The sequence below is a fragment of the Pongo pygmaeus genome, chromosome 11, assembly GCF_028885625.2.
Source record: "Pongo pygmaeus isolate AG05252 chromosome 11, NHGRI_mPonPyg2-v2.0_pri, whole genome shotgun sequence".
Classification (NCBI taxonomy): domain Eukaryota; kingdom Metazoa; phylum Chordata; class Mammalia; order Primates; family Hominidae; genus Pongo; species Pongo pygmaeus.
This window is the reverse complement of record NC_072384.2, coordinates 123,911,673-123,923,344: the sequence shown is the minus strand read 5'-3', so window position 1 is coordinate 123,923,344 and position 11,672 is coordinate 123,911,673. Positions and strand designations below refer to the sequence as shown.

General features: G+C 34.7%; 1 pseudogene; it reads left to right on the top strand.

Moving 5' to 3' along the window:
* Positions 1-9,542: 9,542 nt before the first annotated feature.
* LOC129031948 (HIG1 domain family member 1A, mitochondrial-like) lies at positions 9,543-9,840 on the top strand (annotated as a pseudogene).
* The last annotated feature ends 1,832 nt before the right edge of the window (positions 9,841-11,672 follow it).

Genomic DNA, 11,672 nt, shown 5'->3' with positions numbered 1-11,672 from the left:
CTCTAGAACTCCTATTTCACAATAAACAAAACAAAACAAAACTATACAGCCTTAAATTCTTAAAGACGCATTCTTCTCACCTTCTGTATTTAAATCAGCATGGCATGCTTCAAAAGACCCCATTCACCCAAGCTGTCTTCTTTCCTAAAAAGCAGCTCTTTTACCACCCATGGTATGAAGAAGAGACTATTCATGGACTGAAGGTTTGTGTCCTCCCCAAATTCTTATGTTGATATTCTAGTCCCCAGTGTGATGGTGTTAGGAGGTGAGGCTTTGGGGAGTTGATTTGATCACAAGGGCTCCACTCTCATGGGATTATTGAATTTATAAGTGGAATGGGATTAGTGCACTTACAAGTAGAGACATGAGAGAGCTTGCTTCCTTTCTCTGCCGTCTGTTGTGTAAGGATAGAACAAGATGATGGCCATCTGCAATTAAGAAGAGGGGCCTCACCAGACACTGGGTCTGCTGGCATCTTGATGCTGGATTGCCCAACCTCAAGAGTTATGGGAAATAAATGTTCTTATGCCATTGGTCTATGAGAATTTGTTATAGCAGCCTGAACTAACTAAGACAGAGGCCAATTTTTTTCTTCTTCAAGATGGGTTCTAGACAATTATTCCTCCATCTTCATGTGACACACAACCTATTTTTTTTGATGCTCATGCCACCAGCCATTTCTTAATCAAAGTCTTGAGCACCTTCCCCGCAGTCTTTCTCATCACCCCAATTTCCGTCATTTCCTAAATCATTCAATTACTTCAATCTGTGTCAGTGACTCTGTCAACATTCTGGCCTTTCAGTTCCTTGACCTCTTTGTATTCAATGACCTTCTCCTTAATTTCATTTCAGCCAATTACTCTCATTGTCATAGTTCGTGACCTGGATCCGTGATTGCTCAGAAGGTTCTTCACTTATGAAATTATGAATGGTAAAAATCAGTTAGTTTCCTCTCTGACATCAGCCACCTCTCCATTCAGTGTTCTCATTCAACTACTCCAAATATCTTGCTTCTTCTCAGAATCTCCAATACACAGATATTTGCTCTCCCTCCATATACTTGCCCCTTTCTGTTTTCACTTTCTTCCCTCTGCGGTTTAAAATGCAAGATTCTTACATCAATTATGGTGTTGGATGCATTCATTTTATATTTCTAGATTCATTATCTATGCTTTTCTGTCTTTCTCTAATCTTTTGGCTTCATCAGCCAAATAAAAGATAACTGAAAATATCAGTAAAAAGGTTGATGATATAAATTATTTAATGATAGAAATGTTTTTTAAATGTGAAATTTAGAGAGACAGAAAAGAATATAAGCATTATATAGCCTGAAAATTTAGAAATTATAACAACTAAAAAAAACGGAGGGAAAGAGGGAAAGACGTTGGACATGATAAATTTGCCTATATCTCATTTGTAATATTTGTGTGTAAAGTGATATAATTTAAAGCCAACAAATCAAGTAATAAGTGTACAAGTATATTTAACAGTACAAAATCAAACAGTAAAAAAAATTATTGACTAACAATATTATTGATCACATTCATACACAAAAAGACAGCTGGCCTATGTACCAGAGTAGAAAGTTTAGAAATAAACCCAAATACATACCAGAATTCAGTGCAACATACGAGTGGATTCTCAAATTACTGGAGAAAAGACAGAGCATCTGTATTAGTCAATTTTCACACTTATATAAAGAAATACCCAAGACTGGGTAATTTATTTATTTATTTATTTTCAGAGTGTCTTTTAAAAAATTATTATTATACTTTAAGTTCTAGGGTATATGTGCACAACGTGCAGGTTTGTTACATAGGTATACATGTGCCATGTTTGTTTGCTGCTCCCATCAACTCATCATTTACATTAGGTATTTCTCCTAATGCTATCCCTCCCCCAGTCCCCCACCGTTGATAGGCCCCAGTGTGTGATGTTCTCCGCCCTGCGTCCAAGTGCTCTCATTGTTCAATTCCCACCTATGAATGAGAACATGTGGTGTTTGGTTTTCTGTCCTTGTGATAGTTTGCTGAGAATGATGGTTTCCAGCTTCATCCATGTCCCTGCAAGGCACATGAACTTATCCTTTTTTATGGTTGCATAATATTCCATGGTGTATATGTGCCACAATGTCTTAATCCAGTCTATCATTGATGGACATTTGGGGTGGTTCCAAGACTTTTCTATTGTGAATAGTGCCATAATAAACATACATGTGCATGTGTCTTTATAGTAGCATGATTTATAATCCTTTGGGTATATACCCAGTAATGGGATTGCTGGGTCAGGTGGTATTTCTAGTTCTAGATCCTTGAGGAATTGCCACACCATCTTCCACAATGGTTGAACTAGTTTACGCTCCCACCAACAGTGTAAAAGCATTCCTGTTTCTCCACATCCTCTCCAGCACCTGTTGTTTCCTGACTTTTTAATGCTCACCATTCTAACTGGTGTGAGATGGTATCTCAGTATGATTTTGATTTGCATTTCTCTGATGACCAAGACTGGGTAATTTATAAACGAAAGAGGTTTAATTGACTCAGTGCCACATGGTTGGGAAGGCCTCAGGAAACTTACAATTACGGTGGGAGGTGAAGGGGAAGCAAGCACCTTCTTCACAAGGCAGCAGGAGAGAAAGTGTGTGTGAAGGGGGAACTGTCAAACACTTATAAAACCATCATATCTCATGAGAACTCACTTCCTATCATGAGAACAGCATGGGGAAAACTGCCACCATAATCCAATTACTTCCCAGCCTCCATACGTGGGGATTACAGGTCCCTCCCTTGTCACGTGGGAATTACATTTCGAGATAAGATTTGGGTGAGGACACAGAGCCAAACCACATCAGCACTCAATAAATGGTGTCAGGGTAAGTGGATAGTTTTCCAGATCAATTACTTGCATTGTACACCAGAATATAATCCAATTGAATTAAATGTTTAAATGCTTTTTTAAAAAGACATACTAAAACTAAAAAAATCCAGATATTATAAGAGAAAAGATTAATAAATTCTACCAATGTTTAAATAAAGTATTTTAATTTTTAAGTGAAAATTTCTACATGTCAAAAATACCATAGAAAATCAAAGGCAATTAACATGGCAAAAAAATTACAACTTATGTAACAAAGGGCTAATATCTGTAATATTGAGAAACTGAGAAGAAAATGGCCAAAAACCCAAGAGAGAAATGGACAACGTATACGATTCACAGTTCACAGGAAAGACATAAAAATCATTCTTAAAAATAAAGGATGCCCCACTTCATTCATTATGCAAGCAATGCAAGTTACAACTACACTGGCACACATTTCCTCTCTCATTAAAATGGCAAAAATCCAAATGTTTGATTATACTATATGTGGTAAGACTCTAGGGGAAAAGCTACTTTCATATACTGTGTTCAGGATTTTAATTATTATCACTCCTATGGAGGGCATCCTTGTACTCTATCATAATTACAAATGCACGTATGCTTTGTCCTAAGAAATCAACTTCTTGAAATTAACTTTATGGTTATTTCCACACACATAATAAATGAATGTATAAGGTTATTCACTTTACATTGTTTGTGCTGGTAAAAATTAGAAACAATATAAAGGTACATCAATGGGAAATTGGGTAAATAATAGAGCCATTAAAGATGGAGGAAACACACTTTGTATTGATGAGCTAGATATCCTCTGTTTTCCTTCTAATCCAGGAGTTGAAAAACTACAGCTTGAAAGTCAAATCTGATCAATTACTTGATATCATAAACAAAGGCTTATTGGAACAAAGCAGAATTGAATGCTTGTGATAGAAACAATATGGCTCCCAAAGACTCAAATATTTACCATCTGGTCCTTTACAAAAATATTTGTTGGTCCCTATCTGATTCACTTTGTTTTTCTCTACTCTGTTTTCTGCTCCTGAATGTCCACCTCTATGCACTGCATCCTGAGCTCTCTTACTGCTAGTTTCCTGTGGGGTTCAAGCCACTGAGTGGCACCAGCAGCAAACCAGAGAGCTGAAAGAGAGATAGCTGATCCCTCCATTTGGGGCTATGGTGTAGCAGTGCTTTTATTCCTCTACCTAAGTTCACAACTTTTCATGCAACTCCTCAGGAATGGGGTCTGTGTGTGGAGCAGTCAACTGAAAAGACAGCAGAGAGAAGAGAGGAGTATGGAGAAGATATTTCACTATCGTTTTTAATATACTTTATTTTTTAGGGCAGTTTTAGGTTCACAGAAAAATTGAATGGAAAGTGCAGAGTTCCCGTATGCCCAATGATTTTACACATGCACAATCTCCTTCACTATCAATATCTTGTATCAAAATGGCATATACGTTACTGATGAATCTACACTGGCACATTAGCATTAACCAAAGTCCATAATTTACATTAGGGTTTACTCTTAATGTTGTACATTTATTTCCCTGGATTTTAAAAATATTTGTTAAACCACAAGAATGTAACACCTGGTTAAAGATTAAATAAAATCAATATTTTAAGTGTTCAAAGTTAGAAAAATGGAATCAAAGAAATTAACACAATGCTATAACATAAAATGAAGGAATGTTATTCAATCTTGGAATTAGCTAAGCCTTCCCTAAGGAAATAATTTCCAAGCTGAGATACAAGTCTCTGGTGAAGGTAAGAGCACAGTGCACTCCAGAACTGAGATAAACATGGTATGGTTTCAGCAAAAGTAGTGAGAGCAAGGGTGATGAAGCTGCCATGGTAGACGTGGGTCAGACAAGGCAGGGCTGCACAAGACTTTATCATATTACAAACTTTATCTCAAGAACAATAGGAAGCCCATGATGGGTGTGATGGGAACCATGATCAAATTGAAAAGATCACCCTCACTAAAACTTGAGGACACATTGAAAGGTGGCAAGAACTGATATGAGAAGCAACTTTGTAGTTGTTCAGGCAATGAATGATTATAGCTTGGATTAGGTTGATGATCATGAAGATGGAGAGAATGAGATAGATCTGATAGACACTCTTGTGACTTCGTAAAGCTACTGTTTTTTGGTTATTATATTTTCATATAAGTAGGGAATGTTGAAAAAAATAATATCAGATAGAAAATCACCATCCTGAACCAGGGAAAACTGCTGATATATTTTTAAAGAAAATGTTAATTCATACCAAACATATACAAATATCCTATCCAAAAATTTTGCTATTTTTAGTTACATGCTATAACTTGGTATTTTATTAATGCAATGTATGATATTCCAGCAGAATTACTCAGACTAACGGAAATTCTGCTGTCTTCAACACATAATTTTCTAGATGTCCTTGGCCAAGGACAGCCTGCATAATGAAGGCAGAGACAGCTGGAAGATTTACAGGGGGGTTTTGTGTGCCAGACTTCAGAAGGGGATGCATCACTTTTATCCAAAACTCATTGACCAGAGCTGAATCACAATGCTCTGCCTGGTTGCAAAAGTGGCTAGGAAATATCTTTCATCATAGGAAAGAACAAATTTTGTGGAAGGTTATCTATTCTCAATAAAAAACTTTCTGCATTATTGGAAAATAGATGTATAATCACCATGTTGAAGACCATTACATAGCCATTTAATTCAATCTTAATTGGGGGAAATTTTAAGTTGAAAACTGATGGTGTGTAAACCCACACAAGTGAATACATACAGTTGTTGAAGCACCTGATAACCCCCTAATTCCATTTTTGCCATATTGTCTGACATCTCTTATCATGGTATAATTTTTCTCTGGTCAGAGTGCAGAAACAGCAAGAGTTTAGCAAGGAATATGTTCAAGATTCTCAACTGGCGATCACTGTCAACTCTTTTTCCCTCATGCAAAATACTCTCATTACCCTCTCAAGGTTAATAAAATCTCATCCTATTACCATAACTGGCTCATGTTGGAAGTCCAGGTCTCATTATCTAAATCATCCCAGGTGTATTTGAGACTCCTCAAGGTGATCGTTCAAGTATAGCTCCTCCAGCAGAGTTTATCTTGATTTGCAGACCTGAGAAGTTAAGAAGTTAAGAGATGATTATCTTCTCTGCATGCCTCCTGCATACAATTTGGAAACATACTGAAACTGCAATAGACATTCCTATTCAAAAAAGAGGAGGAAGACAAGAGGCACATTGTAGTTAGTGGCCCGTAGTATTTCTAAAGTCTAGCCAGGTGCATGTTACCACGTCTTTGATTAGTGCTCAGTTCTTCTCCTTGGCAATGATTCTTTGCCCTCTGGTCTCTTGGCTTTGCTTTTCTGTGTCATCCTCTCTTTTTTTCTTTCTTTCTTTCTCTTTTTAAAATAAGAACGGTCTGTGTTTTTAGCTGAATAGGTTTCTCGACCTTCTTCATGCCCATGAAAGGTTGAAGGCACTGAGTCTCTTTCAATTTTGAACCCTCTTTCCTCTTGTTATTCCAAGTTGGAGTTCCCCCTCACAAAAAGTTTGAAAAAATTGATATTTAAAAATGTATTTAAGTGGTCATCCTAGTGAAAAGATTATTATATTTGCAAGTTTTATCCCCCAAATTTCAGTGTTATTTAAAATTTATATTTCATATGAAGAGAAATTTTTAAAATAAATTTTGAATTACTTTAGTTACATAAGAATATAAAGAATATTATCTGCTCATCTGTCACACACCTCAAACAATAAAAATTTATATAAAGATAGATGAGGCTATCCACTATTTACTTCTTACCAGTCTGTTAGGTTGATGCAAAAGTAACTGTGGTTATGCCAAAGTAATGGCAAAAACCACAGTTACTTTTGCATCAATCTAATAACTTCCTGCTTTCTTGTTTCACCTAAGGTATTATATATCTAGTTAACACCACAGAATGAGTGCATTCCTGATTTATTTCTTCCAAGCTGCGTAGGCTTGGAAAAATTATTTAACCTCTTTTTGTCTCAGTTTCCTCAGTAATAAAATGGGAAGGTAATATAAATAAATTACATACATACGTATATATAAAGCCAATAAGCTAATAAGTAACTGGTACACAGTAAGTACCATACAGACATTAGCTATTATTATTTTTCAGTGATAAGACAACCAGAAATTTCTAATTTGGTCCTGTTGATGAGATAATTTCTCTTCCACTTAGCTGGTGAGAAGTTGGAATGAAGCAAGTATACTTGTGTTTTATCACCCACTTTTCTCAAATCTACACTTTACAATCTGCAAATACACATTGATTATTGTACTGAATGGTTGGAATCACTTTAGAAGTGATTCCTGGTATTGAAGGGGGAAAGTCAAAGCTCCCACTACCTTGTACTTACCCTGACAACTCAAAGAGAATGTATCCTTTACTTAGGTCCTTCAGTCTCCACCCATCTCCCTTGGGATGACCCTTTCTTCCCATTAAGAGATAACTTGTATGCTAAATCCATCCTTTTTCCTTTCTCTCCATGCAAAGTTACAGGTCTGAGTAATTTAATATGAAGTAGCACCCCAGTAATTCAGCTAGTCATTCACTGAGTGGACCCAAAACAATATGGCAAAAAGCATTTCGGGTTTCAAGGTCAAAGATAGCCAAAGAGCCCTTAGGATCATCTTTTCTTTTCAACATTAACATCGCTGTGGCTTGTAGAAATATCTTTTATGTAAAATGGTAGACTGGTTAGATTAGCATACATGCACATTTGACATAAAGAGTCAACTTCTGAATAGCTACGTCTAAACACACACTGAAAAACAGAGCTATTCTCTCAGTTATTTTGGCCTCTCCTTTGACTGAAATTTAAAAATAATTCTGGTGATAATTTACAAGGAAAGTATCATGTGGAAAATTCATTCAATGTGTAATTCATGAGCAAATTATTATAACAAATAAAAAGGAGTCAGAAGAGCTGAAGTGATACAGATGTCACCAATTTGGCAAATTTTATTTTTAAGAAACCACGGTATTTACAGTTTTGTACATAATTGGGTGATGGCCATGGAAGTCTTATTTTCTATCCAGAGATTTTCTGATTATCTCGAGTAGCCTAGTATAATGATTAAGAATATGGGGTCTGAAGTCATACTCCTTAGATTTAACGGGGGTTATGCCATTTACTAGCTGTAACAAACACTGACAATGCTCCGCTCAGATTCTCTTAGATTTTTCTGAGAGATATCTTCCAGCTTCAGTGTCCTTTTCTTCAGAAGACTACCCTTGAGGGGTACTAGAGCCTCTTGTGAGAACTGGTAGGAAACTGGAGGTGCTGGATAGTTTATCTGCCTAGGGTGGCATGGCCATCACTCACTGAGACAGATGGTAAAAGCCCAGATCTACTGCCTTGAAGTTGGACAAACTGTGCAATTTATGCTCAGAAGATTCCCTCCTGATCGGACTTAGGCTCACACTTAATTGAAATTGCACCATTGCTTGGCTTCTTCCCCTATGTTTTCTGCTTTCTCTACTTTCTTACTCATTAATCCTGAAAGCACTTTCTTAAGAAATCACTTGCACAAACAAATTCTCCTCTTGGGGGTCTTCTGTGAAATCTGACCTAATACACTCTCTAGGTGATTTTGGGTAAACAGCTTAACTACTATGTTGAATTGAGTTTCTTCACTTGTAAAATGGAGGAATGATAGGGTCGTCATAAGAAATAATAGGAGATAAAGTTTTTAAAGAACACAGGGCACTGCTTGGCTCATGGTTAGCATACGAAATGGTAACTACTCATTTTGAGGCAAAGCACTTAAAAATTATTGAGCTTAAATATGAGTCATGAATTTCTTTTGCTCAAAATGATTAGTATTCCAAATTTTCTGGCCTTTCCTAAAATAAAAAATAGCTTCTAGCAGTATGTTACGTTGCAGATATTTCTAAAATTTATAAACACACTTAATCTGTCCTTTCATGGTAAAAATATCATGTTAACAAAAAGGGAAAAACACATGCAATGGAAAGGGTATTTTGAAAAAGGATAGTAAAAGTATTTTTATCAGTATTGCTGAAAGTAATGTAAAGTGTCATTAATTAAAATTTACACATCTGAATATTTACAAACGTGGGACAGAATTTTCTATTAAACAATTTTCCGAAGAATTTCAGTGGCTTATTATTTCTTTTTTAAAATATTTCCATTTGTGTCTAAGCTTCTCTATGAGATATTTTCTAAACTGTAGCATCCATTACAACAATTATTAGATAAACTTTCAAATCTTCAAATTGCTGTAAGACAAAGTATTAATTCATGATTTTCAAAAGATACATTTAAACTATTGAATTCAATACTTAGGATATTAACTATTGGTTTCAACACCTAAAATATTATTTTAGTGAGAAAAAATATTTTATAATATAAAATATATAATTTAATATATGAAAATTCTTTATTTAATCTTTATTTAGTCCTTACTAAATTTATTTTTGTATATGGTATATAATTTTGTTATCATTATATAAATATGACTTCCAAATCATTTAAATAGAGAGATAATGAATAGATAAAGAAACAAATACTTGTATAATTTTTTCTCTTCAAAAGTTTGTGGGATCAAAAGTTTGGTGAAGAAGCCAGTTGGCTTATGCAGAGTTTTCTTGCTCTAGGGAGATCCTTCAAGCAATCACTATGTCAACAGACACAGATGTTTTCCTTTCATCATATGCTGAAGATCACAGATCCAAACTTATTCAAAAAGCTATAGACGCACTATTCTTCTCCCGTTGGACTGGCAGGTTTTATAGCAATTGTTGCATATGGATTCGACAAATTGAAGAGCAGGAGAAATTCTAAAATGTCCTTTCACCTGATCCACATGTGCAGGGCAGTCAGAGGCTTTGTTGCAGGAGCAATGACTGTTAGTATGGGCTACTCCACGTATTGGAACTTCTAGGCAAAACCTAAGCCTTAAAAGAAGGGATGCTGTCTTGCTCTTGGAGCAGCTTGCTCTAGTAGACATCTCATTATTGAAGATGTATGTTTATGTTGAAAATAAATTATTTGAGTGGGTTCAGATGATGATATGGTATTTTGAATATTGGCTTCCTTTCTTGCAGGCTTGATTTGCCTGGTGACCAAATTATGAGTGACTAGTTCACTAACGAGGTCATTCAGGGGAGTCAAATTAACACAAAGAAACACATCACCTAAATGCACTTGATGGTGTTAAAATGTCCACTTTCTTAAACTGTTAAGATGAAATTAGTTCTCAAGAAGATAGCAGGCCAAACCTGAAGCACTCCCAGTTTGCTGCAGAATCTTGCATGCTTTGGATGTTATATAAGAGTCCTTTTTACTCATTATTTTAACTTTTTAATGTCTGTCTTGTGGACTGGCTGACTCATTTAGAACTCTTTGAAAAAGTCCGTGGAATATAACTTGTAAAACCTCCCACAACTGAGAGTATGTGCGTGTGTTTAAATTAAATGTAGAAAGCTTAAAATGCAGCTGCAGAGTAGTAGTACTGATTTCAGAATCACAATTGTAAACATAAAAATAACTGAATTATGAATTAGTTTAGCTCTTTTATAATTGCAGAATTGAGAATTATATTTTTGCTTCTGTTATAGTAGAATAATTTTTGTCCTCTTGAAATGGAAATATGTATTTTAAGTGCTCATACAAAGGTAAAGTGAAAAACACTTTTTAAAAAGTTTGATGAACTAGGCTGTTCTTAAAAATTCTGAAGATCCAAAAGAATGATCTAAATATAACAATGAAAAAACAGAGATTATCAGAGTGGATAACAAAATGAGACCCAAGTATAAGTTGTCTACAAAAAACCATTTTAGATATAAATATTTAGATAGTTTAAAAATAAAGCAATGAAGAAACATATATACCATGGTAACACTAATTAAAAGATATCTAGATAAACTACATTAATTTTAGCCAAAGCAGACTTCAGGACAAGAAAAATTATTCAGAGTAAGAGAGTCATCATACAGTAATAAAGGAGTAAGTTCTCTAAGATTGCATAAAAATTCTAAATCTGCATGCTCCTGAAAACAGATCATCAAACTATATGAGACAAAACTTAAGTGAAAAAAAAAAAAAAGCAAATCCACTATTATACTGGAGATTATAGTAGTTGGAAATCTCAACACCTCTTTGTTGGTAATTGATAGGTTCAATAGGCAGAAAATAAGTAAAGATATAGATAACTTGTACATAACTATTAATCAACTTGATTTAATTAACATTTATAGACTACTTATCCTACTACAACAAAATACACAATTTTTTGAAACTTGCATGGAACATTCACCAAGATAGACCACATTATATGCTAGGAAAGACGCCTTTAAAACTCTGAAAAACTAGAAATCATACAAAGTATTTTCTCAGATCACAATGGAATTAAACTAGAAATCAAGAAAAAAAGGGTACTCGGAGTATTTTCAACTATTTTAAAATTGAACAAAAACACTTCTAGATAACTCATGGAATAAAGAAAAGGTATCAAGAGAAAAGACTTTTAAAATTGAACTAAATAAAGATAAAAAATTATCAAAATGTGTGGGTAAAGTGAAAGCATTGCTTAGAGTGAAGTTTATAGCATTTCATGCATATATTAAAAAAGAAGAAATATCTGAGATCAGTAATAATCTTTCACCTTAGGAAACTAAAAAAAGAACATTTTAAGCATAATTTATACAGAAGAAAAAATAATAAAAATTAGAGCAGAAATTAATTAAATTTAAAAACAGGGTAACAACAGAGAAAATCCATAGCTTGTTCCTT